The following is a 13513-nucleotide window of genomic DNA, read 5'->3' as shown; positions in this document are numbered from 1 at the left end:
ATGAGAAAGGAAGTAGCGGTAACGTCAGAACGCCGAGCCCTGATTGGCTGATCGCGACCCCCTATATGAGCGTCGTCTGCTCCTTTGCAACGTCGTCTGCTCGCAACGTCGTCTGCGTCTGTCTTACCCTTCCTGCGACTTTCGGAAGTGCAGGTCTTTACCAGCGAGCTCGACTTCGCCTTTCAGAGGGGGCAGACGAAATAACTCGAGTGGTACGTTGTTTTTGTCTAACAACTAGCACACGCGCATCAAGGAGGGAAGTCAAACGACTCACTGGCGAGCTTTCCCGAGGCGCTGAGGTTTGTTTGCTAAGAACCGAGAGTAAGCGTGTTTGTGCCCCGCAAGTTCCCTCCCAAATACTTTTTCCCCCCTTTCGTGTGCGGCGAGACCCCTCATTCTTTAACGGCGTCGGCGGGTTTCGTCTGCTTTACGTCTGCTAGTCAAAGCGATGGCTGCTTTACCTTTCCTGCGTCTGTCGGAGATTCACCGCTTTTTCACCGGCGAGAGTCACCGTTGCCTCGGGAAACAAGGAGATAACAAGAGGAAGAAAGTGACCTCTTAATCTAAAATTGTGGTCAGCGATCAAAGTATAATACGGGAAGGGTTCACAAAGGTCGCGCGGGCATATTCCATTCAGCACGCCAGCCGGTTGTGGGCAGACGGTCGCCGAGTCGCGGAGTGCCAGCTAGGCCTAACTGCCGTACTCGCTTGGTCGTGTTCAGTGTAATCGTGGCCGTTGGAGCTTTTCCCGGGTGTTTGTGGATCCTGCGTTCTTGTTCGTCGTAATCTGTTTCAAGTGCTTTTTACTTTTTTCTTGCTGCTTGAAGTCGGGACGCGTGAGAAGCGCGTGTAGAAAAATAAACGTTCGTGGATCGTCGCGACCGCGACGCTGTCGGCCATGCTGATTTGATCGTAAGAAGTGCGTAAGACAGCTTCGGAGCTGTCGTAGGATTTCGTCGTAACCTGCGCAAAACTTACGAAAATTTCGTTTCGTGAATACGAATTTGTTCTTAAGTTTTGTCTTACGCACATTTTTGGCGTAAGGTCGTTTCGTGAGTCTGGCCTCTGCGCTTCCGAAAGTCGCAGGAAAGGTAAGACAGACGCAGACGACGTTGCAAAGGAGCAGACGACGCTCAGATAGGGGGGCTCGATCAGCCAATCAGGGCTCGGCGTTCTGACGTCACCGCTACCCCCTGCGCAAGAAGCAGACGAACTTGCCCTCCGCATAAACACTTGGGAAGTAGGAATATCGCGATTGCGTGCTGGGAAGAAAAACATACATTCAAAGCGGGATGGTTCCCGCGTGCCGGCTGTATTTGGGAATAAATGAAAACTTTGAGAATGTGTATATCTACATTGTACTAAAAGTTCCAAAATTAAACTGTTATGCCTTACAACCTGCGTTCAACATGCACACTTATTTCGTTTTTAACTCGAGATTAAAGAAGGAATGTTTTATATGCCAAGAGTTGTAAATTCACTCAATTGGGTATAGTTGTCCACAGCGGCGTATACTCTCCATTTTCCCGGGGGGGGGGGGGGGGGGGGGGGGGGGGGGGGGGAAGGGGGGTGCTTTTCCGCGCAATTTTTTTTTACAATGGCAATTATGAGTAGTTTATTTTATGGGTTACATTTTCCCAGCGTATCCCCCCCCCCCCCCGAATCTCACCAGGGGGGGGGGGGGGGGGGGGGGCACGAGCCCCGATGCCCCCCCCCCCGTAGTCTACGCCTATGATTGGCCATCTCTATAGGATTCATTTTATGTCAAATCCGTCATTTACTTGCCATCCCATGACATCAGACCTTATGAAGACACAGTTCAAAAATGTAGGTAAACTTAGCTCATAAATGAACACGTGGAACAACCTTCACGAGTTCAGCTGGGTTTTCGTCTAAGCATTACGCAATGGTAGTGAAAGGCGTGGAAAAACTATTCAATATTCGAATCGAAAATATGCGGCCAAAACCAGCATTCGCTTCGAATTCGCTTCGAACTCAAAATCCACTATTCGCACAAGACTAATGAGAGCGAAACAAGAAACCAAGCAGCAAACAAGAGAAACGAAGGAAGACTCCGCATCGTCCTTCTTGTCTTTTTTTTTTTTTCGATCGCATGGAAAATGAACGGGCGCAGACAGATCTGGTAGCAGGGGTGACTCATGAGTCATGACCAGTGGCGTCACATGGGGGGGAGGGGGGGGGGGGGGGGGGGGGACCGCCCCGGGTGCAGCGCTCAGGGGGGTGTCGCGGCGGGCCACGAGAGCCGGGAGGGGAAGGGGGGGGGGGGGGGGGGGGGGTCGCGGCGGGCCACGCGAAGGCTTCCCCAACACAGACCTGTCCATCCACCATCGCTTTTCCCGGGCTCGATCCGCTTTTTCGTAGATTGAATCTAATCTCACGGCTCCAAGTCCAGAGCAGACTTCGTGTTCCCACAGGTCGCATTTCGTACGAGACGAAAAGAGCGTGGTTGGAAGCGCGATATGTCAAACCAGCTCCAGGGAGGCCTTCGAACCGTTTGTCCCGCGGGGTGTTGTTTATATTGAAGGGCATAGGAATTTGAAAAAGTGTGGTGTACGCCTGGGGTCGGTCTCCGGGAAATTTGACGAGAGGAGTCTTTAATATACCCGGGCGCAGCCAGATTTGGTGAGATAAGTAACCTACTAGAACACGTTAAGGGGACTTAGGGCTTCTTCCACTCAGAGTCCGCGCTGCGTGCCACGTACAAGAAATTCTCCTAATCTGATCTTTCATATTTCCACATGTGAAGTGACTGGATTTTAGGCACCCTCTTGGCGTCCTTCTGCTCCAGTTCTTTTCGCTCTCGAGTCTCGAAACGCCTCAAGCTCGCCATCCACGTACAGCAAAAAGACGTTTTTCATTTTTTATTCCAGTGCCCGTACAAACCCACTCGCACCTTGTATGGCGTCAGTGGCAGGCGCCTGCAAATTTTGCAGGGTGGCTTGGTGTTCTACAAGTCCCCTTTCCCCGTCGCATGCATTCTTGCCTTGCCCCGCTGCCGAAAAGATCCACTTCGTCGTCTGGAGCTCACTGTACTGCAGCTCGTGAAATTGGTACCAGAATGAGCGGCCGCTTCATCGCTAACGTAAGTGAGGCAAGAGTAGATTGATGCGTTGTCCTCGATGTGTGCCTTAATTTTTGACAAGACTAAGCATGCATGCGCCTCGTCATGAGTTAGATTGTCGCAAATAGCGGCATAGCTCCGCGCGTAAAGATGCTGTTTTGGACCGTAGGCGGAAAAATCCTCGATGTGCTCTGGAGCGCATACAGAGCCCTGCATCAAACATGTTTGGTACATTCGTACAGTCTGCTAGCACCGGCAAAACTCTCCAGGAGTCCTTGCCCCCCCCCCCCCCCCCCCCCCTCTCTTCCATTCTCTTTGTTTGTCCTTCCGTGGGGAGGGGCTGTTGTGCCACCGCACGAGGAATGACTTTGGTGTTTTTTTACCATCGCCACAAGCCCGGCCGGTTATGTTCCGCGCAGGGGCGCCGCCGGTGTCGCGTATCGCCGCCACGAGTCGGTGAGATGCGATCGCCTTTGCGCGTCGCGTGCGGGTGTAACCTTCGGCCTCCTTTTCTGCCATAAGGGGGGGGGGGGGGGGGGGGGGGCTATTACTTATCTTTTGGCAAGTCTGCCTCTAGAAACACTTGTTTTCCTCCGGCGCCGTCTTCAATTCTGCTGCGGCTTGGAGTCCAGTTACGCCATACGTAACAATGCCATAATATACCAACGGCTTAACCTTCCGTTCACGCCACACCCTCCATCGGTCGGGCCAGAAGCTCCTGTAACATCGCTCAGTCCTAGCGGTGCCTAGAACGACGAATCAAATTATTTTGTCAGCCAAGTACTGATATTAAATGACTAATTTGAAAAGGTAGCACGATGAGCATCTAACCAGCCAAGTAGAACACACTAACAAGGATCGAATTCGCCGTAAAGATCAGTATTCATTGGCAAAACCAGTGGCTGGTATCAGTGATGAAAATAAGTTCACGTGTTATTTTTAGAGTGCTTCATGGCACCTGGGCATTAATATGACCAAGTACGGATACTGTGGCATGCGTCGCTCTTGTACCACACACATTTGTTTTTTCTTTTAAAACAAAATAATGCAACATGTCTTTGCAGATTTGTAATTACCGGTCATCAAGGGCCCATGGGGTTAACTTTTTACGAAAATCGAGAATGATTATTTTTTTTAAATTGCGGCACAAAAATCGCAAAATTTTGACTTTTTCGATTTTGACAAAATTTCCGGGCGCAGTGCAGAAAACACTTTCAACATTATAACGCTAATTATATTGTTAAAAGTTTACAAAGCATGAAACACTCGACACAAAACGTTTCAGCTTTAAAACATAAATTCAAAGCGACTTAAAAATTCTCCGAAAAATGCCTCATTATGTAAGAGTTGTTCCAGAAGCCAAGTCTGACATTTTATTTCGCTTGAAATATATGCTCAAATAAGTTAACTTCAACTAATTCTGGCGGAAAAGTATGCTTGAATTAAACGTAAAAATTTTGACGGTGTTGAAAGCTGTATTCTTTATTCCTCCTGCCTTCAAAGTTGCGTCATCGCGCATTTGGGAAAATAATTTTTTTCAACCTCCTCTCGAATGCGATTTTTCTCACGAATACTATGAAGTATCCTGCAAAACTAAGGTATGTCCCGTTGTGTGGACAGGTTTCGCTACTTCATATAAAAATTTTATTGAAAACGAAAAAAAATAGCCATGACACCATGACCGTCCTTACCAGAAACAAACCCTTAAGAGTGTAAGGATGTGCCTGTCCCTAACACGTGACCTGCGAGAGACCGCGGGGAAGAGAGTAGGAGTTCCCCGCCGACCCCGCCGACCCCCCCACCCCCTCCTCCTCCGTGCGCGCCCGAGACCCTACTGGAACCATATTTTGAAGTCAGGGGTTCTTGTAAAAGATTGTAAAATAACAGTCTCCTGCGTCCGCTCGATCATGTGATCAAGTGTGAATTTTCAGGAAAAATCCAATTGGGGACTAACTATTGTCAAAATAAAGCTGGGCGTCGCCAAGCGAACGACCCAGGAAGGACCCGCTGGGAAGGGGACCCCGAGACCCCGACCCCCGTCCGATCCTGTACCGGAACCAAGAGGGCATCAGTGTGTTGCAAAGTGGGTTCGGCGAGACCGCAAGGCAACCATAACTGAACCAGGCGGTCCCGCCGCAGTGATCTTTTGTGTCCCCGCGGTAAGTATTGGAAGAGCTGGCTGTGCCACTCTCCCTCGTGGGGGCACCACCATAATGTCAGCATTATCATCCCAAGAGGGCCCCCCTTGGAAAGGGCCCTCGCCCTGATTGCTAGGGGGCACCACCCCCTTCTATTTCCCCTCCATTCCTGAGAGGAGTCCCATAGCTATGCTCCTCCCCCCAGGTGAAGGGTTGAGAGTTCGCCAGAGCCTCCGTAGCTGGCAGGGCGCACCACAAGCAGGTGGAGGTTGACTTCCTACGCGGCGACAACCGCGGGGGTTGCGCCCCTCTGCTGGAACCAATGGGAACGGCTCGGATCCACCCACCACCGTGCGGTTCCAGTGCGCTGCGATCTCACTGGATCCAACTGGTCACACCCAGAACCGCGCGGAACTAGATCGGATCCGCGCGGGTCTAAACTGTTCACAAGTTGGGAACTGCGCGGCTCCGAACTGGAACCGCTCCGATCTGACATTTTCGTACGGGTTGGCTTTCTCCGCCAAAACTTCGCTTCACGCGTTGGCAATTTCCATGGGTACACCCATACTTCCACAGAGCGGCACTACTCATGTCAGAAGGCATATCATGACCACAGTGTTCGTAGTCACGGCATATAGCACTGTTGTGGAAAGATCGATCATGGGTGCGCTTTGATTACTTTTTAGTTCATTTTAGCATTCGTTTTTTGTCGTTTTCAAGAAAGCATTCGCCTTTCCGAGCTGATGTCAGTGCCTAGACGACATCTAAAAATAAAATAGTCGCTAAAGTTTAGTTTCTCTAGCTCTTTAAACAACAGATGAAGGTATATGTTGTCCTCTCTCCTATCGCGCGCTGCCCTTGAAGGGTACTGTAGATTCAGCGAGGCTGAAATTATATCCAGCTGCTCCAGAACGGGAGTATGGAAAGGCCAGCCAGCGCAGAAAGTGTGGTTTTTATAGTTAATTGGGTTTGCTATGTTATAGTTAAGTCTTCTAGCTCTGCCAACATCTATTTATTTATTTATTTATGCTAATAAAGGCCGATCAGCAAAGGCCGGTTACATTAATTGTATATGCAATAAAAGTTCAAGAGAAATTCCACTTGTCTTGGTTTACTTGCAGACATATACTGCCACCACTTAGCTTACGGAAGAAAATACTAAACCTACTCTTGGTATATTTTGGTCTTTTTCTGAGCTCATGCTTGGTTCAGTTCCATTGTCGAGTTATATGTCTGCACTATATATGTGAAATTCACATAATCATGCTCCGACGTTATCATGGACAAATTTTTGTCCTCATTAAATTCACACCGATGGTACGCTTCACTGATAGGTTTGTCTGCATGTGCATGTGCAAGCAAACCCAACTGAAGCGAATCATTGGAGTGATTTTAATGCAGAAATAAACTATACTCCGTTGCGACCTAAGAACGAAGGGCGAGGGTAAGACGGGCCGGGGAGGAGGAAGCAGACGGAACGCTAAAGAGAGAAGGAGGTTTCCCCCTCTCTTCTCCAGCGTTCCGTCTGCTTCCTCCTCCCCGGCCCGTCTTACCCTCGCCCTTCGTTCTTAGGTTGCAACGCGGCGCGGCCGTTACCGAAGGTAGGCAGTGAGAGCCCCAGCGAAACGAAACCACGCCGCGTACATTGGTACGCATTGAAGTCGGAGCGGTGCGGTTGCGCTGGGTTGACAGCATGACCTGCTTCGTCGTGAAGTGTTCCAATAGTTATGCGTGATCTCGTGGGGACGAAGTTTCACAGTTTTTCACCTCGCCGATGTTTTGTGGAACAGCGACAACGATGGACCCGTGCCGTACGACGCGAGAAATTTGGTCTCCCGATCATGTCGGCCACTGTGTCGGTACGGCTGACATATTCTACACTGCCGCTTTGCGTTCTGCGTTTGTTTTCGTACCAGTAACGCCTACGTATCTCAGCTCGAACTGAAATGCCATCCCACACTCGCGAGTATGCAGTGCGAATTTCGTTGAAGGAATGCCCTCCAAAGAAGTTTCGTCCCCATCGTACGTGTCGATGATATTTCCGGACCAGTATGGCACGCAGTCTGTACTTCATGAAGAAAGATTCAGACGGTACAAAAAGTGAAAAATATGAATCTAAGGAAAACTCTAATGAAACTTGGAATCACTGGACAATCTATGTTTGAGTATGGAAGTTTATGTTGTGTGCTTTCTCTTTTGATCAGTCTCCTTTTGGATGTGGAAACGCTGACACCCCGAGTCTTGTAGACAACAATTTTTTTTCTCGGCTTTAGAGCCACCTATCGCAAAGTTGTTCGAACCGGAAGTACCGTCCACTGGTCCCTTCCTACCTGTAAAGTGTGCACCTCCCGGCCATGATGAGTGGTATTCTCTTGACAGCCTTTGACGGTGAAAACCGGTTTCCATTTACTTACGCCGCCCAAAAATATTTCCACCTGGTGAAATTATGCCACATCTTTTAGGAATAATAAGTGTTTTGTCAAGTTACGGTTGTCCAAGTACCTGTGTGCCGAAAATCAGCACCTCGCACAACCAGATTACTACACAACAGCTGACCGCAAAAGCCTTTGACGGCCAAACCGTGTGTTGGCCGGCAACTTTGTCTTCTCGGCTTTGAAGCCACCTTTCGTAAAGTTGTTTTAATTGGAAGTACAGTGCACTAGTCCCTTTCTACCTGTAAAGTCTCCATCTCCCATGACGAGTGGTATTCTCTTGACAGCCCTTTCACGGTCAAAACCGTTCCCCATTCAGTTACGCCGCCCAAACCAAATTTCCACCTGGTTTCCCTATGCCACCTATTTTTGGTATTATAACTGTTGTGTCAAGTTACGGTCATGGCCAAGAACCTGTGTGTACAAATCTGCACTTCGCACAGCCCGGTTATAACACAACCTTTGGGGTCCAATATTGAATATCCCATAAAGCTTTATTTCTTTATTTGTTAGAAACATAACGTTCAGACCTACTGTCTTAATGAAACTTGGCACACTTCGTGCACAAACTTGGTGAACATCTCACTCGCCTCCAAATATCATCGTCCCAGCAGTCCTACGTTTACAGCCCCAGCCCCCTCCCCCCCCCCCCCCCCCCCCCCCCCCCCCCCCCGACGAGCGAAGTAAATTTCCCACTCAGAGCAGTTATGGTGGCGGCCGTCTTGCTTTTCGGAAAATTGCTCAAACCCCGTTTTAGACCGCAACTAAAGAAGTTACCCCGGTAACGACTCAAACTCAATATATAAGAAGCGGAGAACAGCTAAATGCCCTCCTTAAATCTCTCCCAGCACTCATGCAGCGTCACCCTCAACTTATCGGCTCAAAAAGCAAACGTTCCGTCCGTGCGCGCTTCCGCCGCCAAAGCTTCGCACGCGAAAAGTCGCCGCAGGCTGCTGAGCGCGCCTCACTGTCGAACGCCAGCACCTCCGCTAGCGGCGCTACGCGCGTTTTTCAAAGCGCCCCCTATAGTTCCCGCACGGAGCGTATAGTGCAGGATATCATCGAACCACGTTTATGTGAATTTCGCATATATTGCAGACAGATAACTGGACAATAGTACTACACCAAGCATGAGCGCAGAAATAACAAACAATAATTGTACTAATGTTGGAGACAATGACACACTTTTGTAAAGAAAATGCAATTTTATTGCACAAGAGGGTCATTCCGTGGGTGTCTTGGCAAATGTACATACATCCGTCTTTGGACGTCTCATGGATGAGCCGTGCCACGTTCCCAGTTCTTGCATCGGATGGTCCGATGGACATCTGGTGAAAGTCGTTCGTAGGCAAATGGACATCGGTGGACGTCGACCGTAGGCAAACGGACATCGGTGGCGGCGGAAGCGCGCACATGTCCGAAGTGAGATGAACGTGGTGTGTGCTAGGGACGTAAAATGCCCTCTGCAGGGTGGGATCAACGTCCACGCATCTTTATTGCGGGACCAATCAATGGGGTCAACGTCCATGGCCTCGTCTTCATGACAGGGCCTATCGGTGTGTTCAACGTCTATGGCCACGTCTTCATGACAGGACCTATAGGTGGGGTCAACGTCCATGTCCGCATCTTCATTCTGGGGACAATTGGTGTGGTCAACGTCCATGGCCGCATCTTTATTGCGGGACCAATCAGTGGGGTCAACGTCCATGGCCTCGTCTTCAAGACAGGGCCTATCGGTGGGGTCAACGTCCATCGACACGTCTTCATGACAGGGCCTATCGGTGGGGTCAACGTCCATGTCCGCATCTTCATTCTGGGGCCAATTGGTGTGGTCAACGTCCATGGCCGCATCTTCGTTCCGTGGCCAATCGGTGGGGTCAACTTCCATGGTCTCGTGTTCATGACAGGGCCTATCGGTGGGGTCAACGTCCATGTCCGCATCTTCATTCTGGGGACAATTGGTGTGGTCAACGTCCATGGCCGCATCTTTATTGCGGGACCAATCAGTGGGGTCAACGTCCATGGCCTCGTCTTCAAGACAGGGCCTATCGGTGGGGTCAACGTCCATCGACACGTCTTCATTACAGGGCCTATCGGTGGGGTCAACGTCCATGTCCGCATCTTCATTCTGGGGCCAATTGGTGTGGTCAACGTCCATGGCCGCATCTTCGTTCCGTGGCCAATCGGTGGGGTCAACTTCCATGGTCTCGTGTTCATGACAGGGCCTATCGGTGGGGTCAACGTCCATGTCCGCATCTTCATTCTGGGGACAATTGGTGTGGTCAACGTCCATGGCCGCATCTTTATTGCGGGACCAATCAGTGGGGTCAACGTCCATGGCCTCGTCTTCAAGACAGGGCCTATCGGTGGGGTCAACGTCCATCGACACGTCTTCATGACAGGGCCTATCGGTGGGGTCAACGTCCATGTCCGCATCTTCATTCTGGGGCCAATTGGTGTGGTCAACGTCCATGGCCGCATCTTCGTTCCGTAGCCAATCGGTGGGGTCAACTTCCATGGTCTCGTCTTCATGAGAGGGCCAATCGGTAGGGTCAACGTTCATGGCTTCTTGTTGGGGTTTTGTTGAGGTTGCGGTTTTTTGTTGTAGTTTTCTTCTGGTAGTGGTTTTCTTGAGGTTGCGGTTTTTTGTTGTAGTTTTCTTCTGGTAGTGGTTTTTTGTGGTTGAGGTTTTCTTTTGGTTGCGGTTTTTTGTTGCAGTTTTCTTGTGCTTGCGGTATTCGTTCCTGTTGTGGTTTTCTTTAGGTTTCCGTTGTTGTGCTTTTCTTGTGGTATTCGTACTTGCGAGTTGTTGTGGTTGCGGTTTTTTTGTTGTTGTTCTAGTGTCCTTGTGATTCTGGTTTTCGTTCTTGTTGGGATTTTCTTGTGGTTCTCCTACTCTAGTAGTGTTCGTCGCTTGTGCGGTTTTATTACAGGCAAGCCTTACATCTCATCCTCTTGTAGTGCTCGTCGCTTGAGTGGTTTTATTTCAGGCAAACCTTAAGGCCCGTTCACACTCTTGCGACCGAGTACGACTGAGAGCGACTTTTAGGACCGGATGCGAGGCAGCGGAGCTGGTCCGAAGAGATCGCAAGAGGCTTAAAAACCGGTCTGGTCTCTCTCGGTCGTACTCGGTTGCAACAGTGTGGACGGGCCTTTACATGTCTCATCGTTCAGTCGACCTAGTCCTTGAACGAAAACACGTTGACGACTCGAAAGGACATCTGCGAATTTTGATATTCTTCAAAAAAATATGTTCCGCTCGTGTCCCTCGGCTGGCGTCGAACCAGCGACCTTCCGTTCTGTAGTCCGACGCGATACCCCTCTGCCACGAAGGAGAGATATTACCCGCGTTGGTAAATCATGCATTTATCTTTAAAATGGGCACTCAAGTAAATTCTGACATCGTCTATTTATTTTCACGACTCAATCTACGGGCTCTAAGCATCCTAAAAATGCCAAAATTACATTCAAGGATGGCCGATTTCCTAATCAAAACTCCAATCAAAGATCGTTGTTCTCCGCTGTCGGACCATAGAGTTATTACAATAAACGCTAGAGGCTCAGCTGGCGCTAGTGTGCTGTTGCATTTTGAAGCAGACAGCATGCAGTCAGAAATTGACTTCCGGTAATGCATTTCTATGGGAAAAAGCGAGTGCATTTTCTCTCTGCGCTCGATTATAAGAGCAAATATCACGAATAATTTGTACGTACTAGGCACATTGGAGCATTTCTCAGTCACGCAGACGAAATAATTGGTCAGTTACAGCATTTTTATTTGAAATTCGTGGCATGAAAAACGGTGCTAAAACCGCTTCATACGTGTATTTGTGTGCACTGTCGGACACTGTTAGCGTGAACACGGCGTCGATGCTTTCCAGCATGGAGGATATACGTGCCAAACGAACGAAGGACGTGTGGAAAACCAAGAGAGACGTCAAGTACTACGCAGGAACACTGGGTAAGTAACTCCTTGTGCTTGCAGACGATCAAAATAAATTGAAAGTCACGTAATATAGTTCGATTTGCAATAAATAAGTACTGCTTTATTTTTTCTGCTCATGAATATGTGCGAAGATTCTCGTTCTGTGTTCAAATAATCACCCGCACGCTCCAAATTTGTGCAAATAGGGGGAAGCCAGAGAACAGGTGCGCGATAAAAACTGCCCAACATAGTAAATAATAAGAAAACACACCTTTCGTAGTCCATGTCCTTTATTCTTTACGTTTCGAACGTTTTTTTTTTTTTTTGTTTTTTTTTTATACACTCGTAAAGATGCACGACGCGGTCATTTTCATATAGTGAGAGGACAGGCATATTAGCAATATATAAGCACCAAAGGAATGCTGGTGAACTTTGAACACACTGTACATTCCTTTCGATCCTTATTTTGCTTACAATCGTCGCTCGTTTCTACAGGGTCCGATCGAGAAAAGTAAACCCTATTTTTCGGCCCGCGTATAAAGACTACGCATCGCAGAACGCTCAAACTTCGCCAGAATGTAACCCTAGCGGTCCAAGCATGCCAAAGTTTCAGCCCGATTCGATTACTTAATCAAAAGTCATAAGTGATTTTCAGAAAATTTCAATGGGAAAATGGAGCCCATTTTTGCCCGTTTTCGGTTTCTGGTGTCATAGAGCCCCATGTGTTCGAAAACACCGTCGGCGGCCATTTTCCCATTGAAATTTTCAGAAAATCACTTATAACTTTTGATTAATTTATCGGATCGGGCTGAAACTTTTGCATCTTGCTTGGACCGCTAGGGTTACATTCTGGCGGAGTTTGAGCGTTCTGCGATGCGTAGTTTTTTTACGCGGGCCGAAAAGTAAGGTTTACTTTTCTCGATCGGACCCTGTACATACCTGCCATGGAACAGAGGTTAGGGCCTGAAATATAGCGAAGTTTAGCATCGTTCAGTGGTAAAGGAAAAAAAGCTGTAACTAAAGCAATTACACTTTCACAATATTAATAAAGGTACATACTACCCGGTACAACCAAAATAACAAAAGTTATTCATGTTATTTTGCGGCGACGAGACAAAATTCACGCGCGTTTTCCCATAGGAATACACACGAAGACTGGAAAAGTAGACTGCATGCTGTCTGCTTCAATTTGCAACCGGAAGTCCCGTGGACACTAGAGCCAGCTGAGCCTCTAGCGTTTATTGTAATAACTCCATGTGTCGGACGGGAAGGCAGAACGGAAGGGCGTGCGCCAGCCAATCACGAGTCGTAGCATCTCGGGGGACTGATTTTTCAACAGTGCGCGTATTCAGCGGATTGATTTTTTCGATATTAAAACATCAAGGACGGGGACGGACTGATTTTTCGCAGCGTGTTTTTAGACCAGAGTTTGATGCTTTTTTTTTTTTTTTTTTTTTTTTTAACAGCAACATGGGTTTAAAGTATAAATGTACCGTCGCTACTTTATTAAATATTTCATGCAATACAAAGTTGTTTTGTGTTCTGAAAACCTGGGATCTGGGAATTGAGCCGGCATCGCTTGAGGCTACAATATAATTATACTTTTTGATGCCCGAATGTGTCGAATGTTAATCTTTCAATCCATCTTTATATGCATAAAAACTCGAGTGTGATTCCTTCAAGCCTCTTGAACAGTGGCGTGTATTTTAACTACAGCTTTCCAAAATAAGACGGGGTCTGCCTTCAAGTGAAAATGAACGACCGCCTCTGTACTACGGCCGTCGCTAGCAGACGAAAAAACGTCCGCATGCTCCAACGTTTATGTGGTCATGGCCTCCGAGATCCCGAAGCGGCGCCGTTCCTGCGCTTCGGGATCTGGGCATGAGTCTACAGCACTACTGCTGCCGCAATAAGACGCCGAATGCCTCCAACACGGAGT

This window comes from Ixodes scapularis, unplaced genomic scaffold, assembly GCF_016920785.2.
Source record: "Ixodes scapularis isolate PalLabHiFi unplaced genomic scaffold, ASM1692078v2 PGA_scaffold9__187_contigs__length_104089568, whole genome shotgun sequence".
Classification (NCBI taxonomy): Eukaryota; Metazoa; Arthropoda; class Arachnida; order Ixodida; family Ixodidae; genus Ixodes; species Ixodes scapularis.
This window is presented reverse-complemented; position numbering follows the sequence as displayed.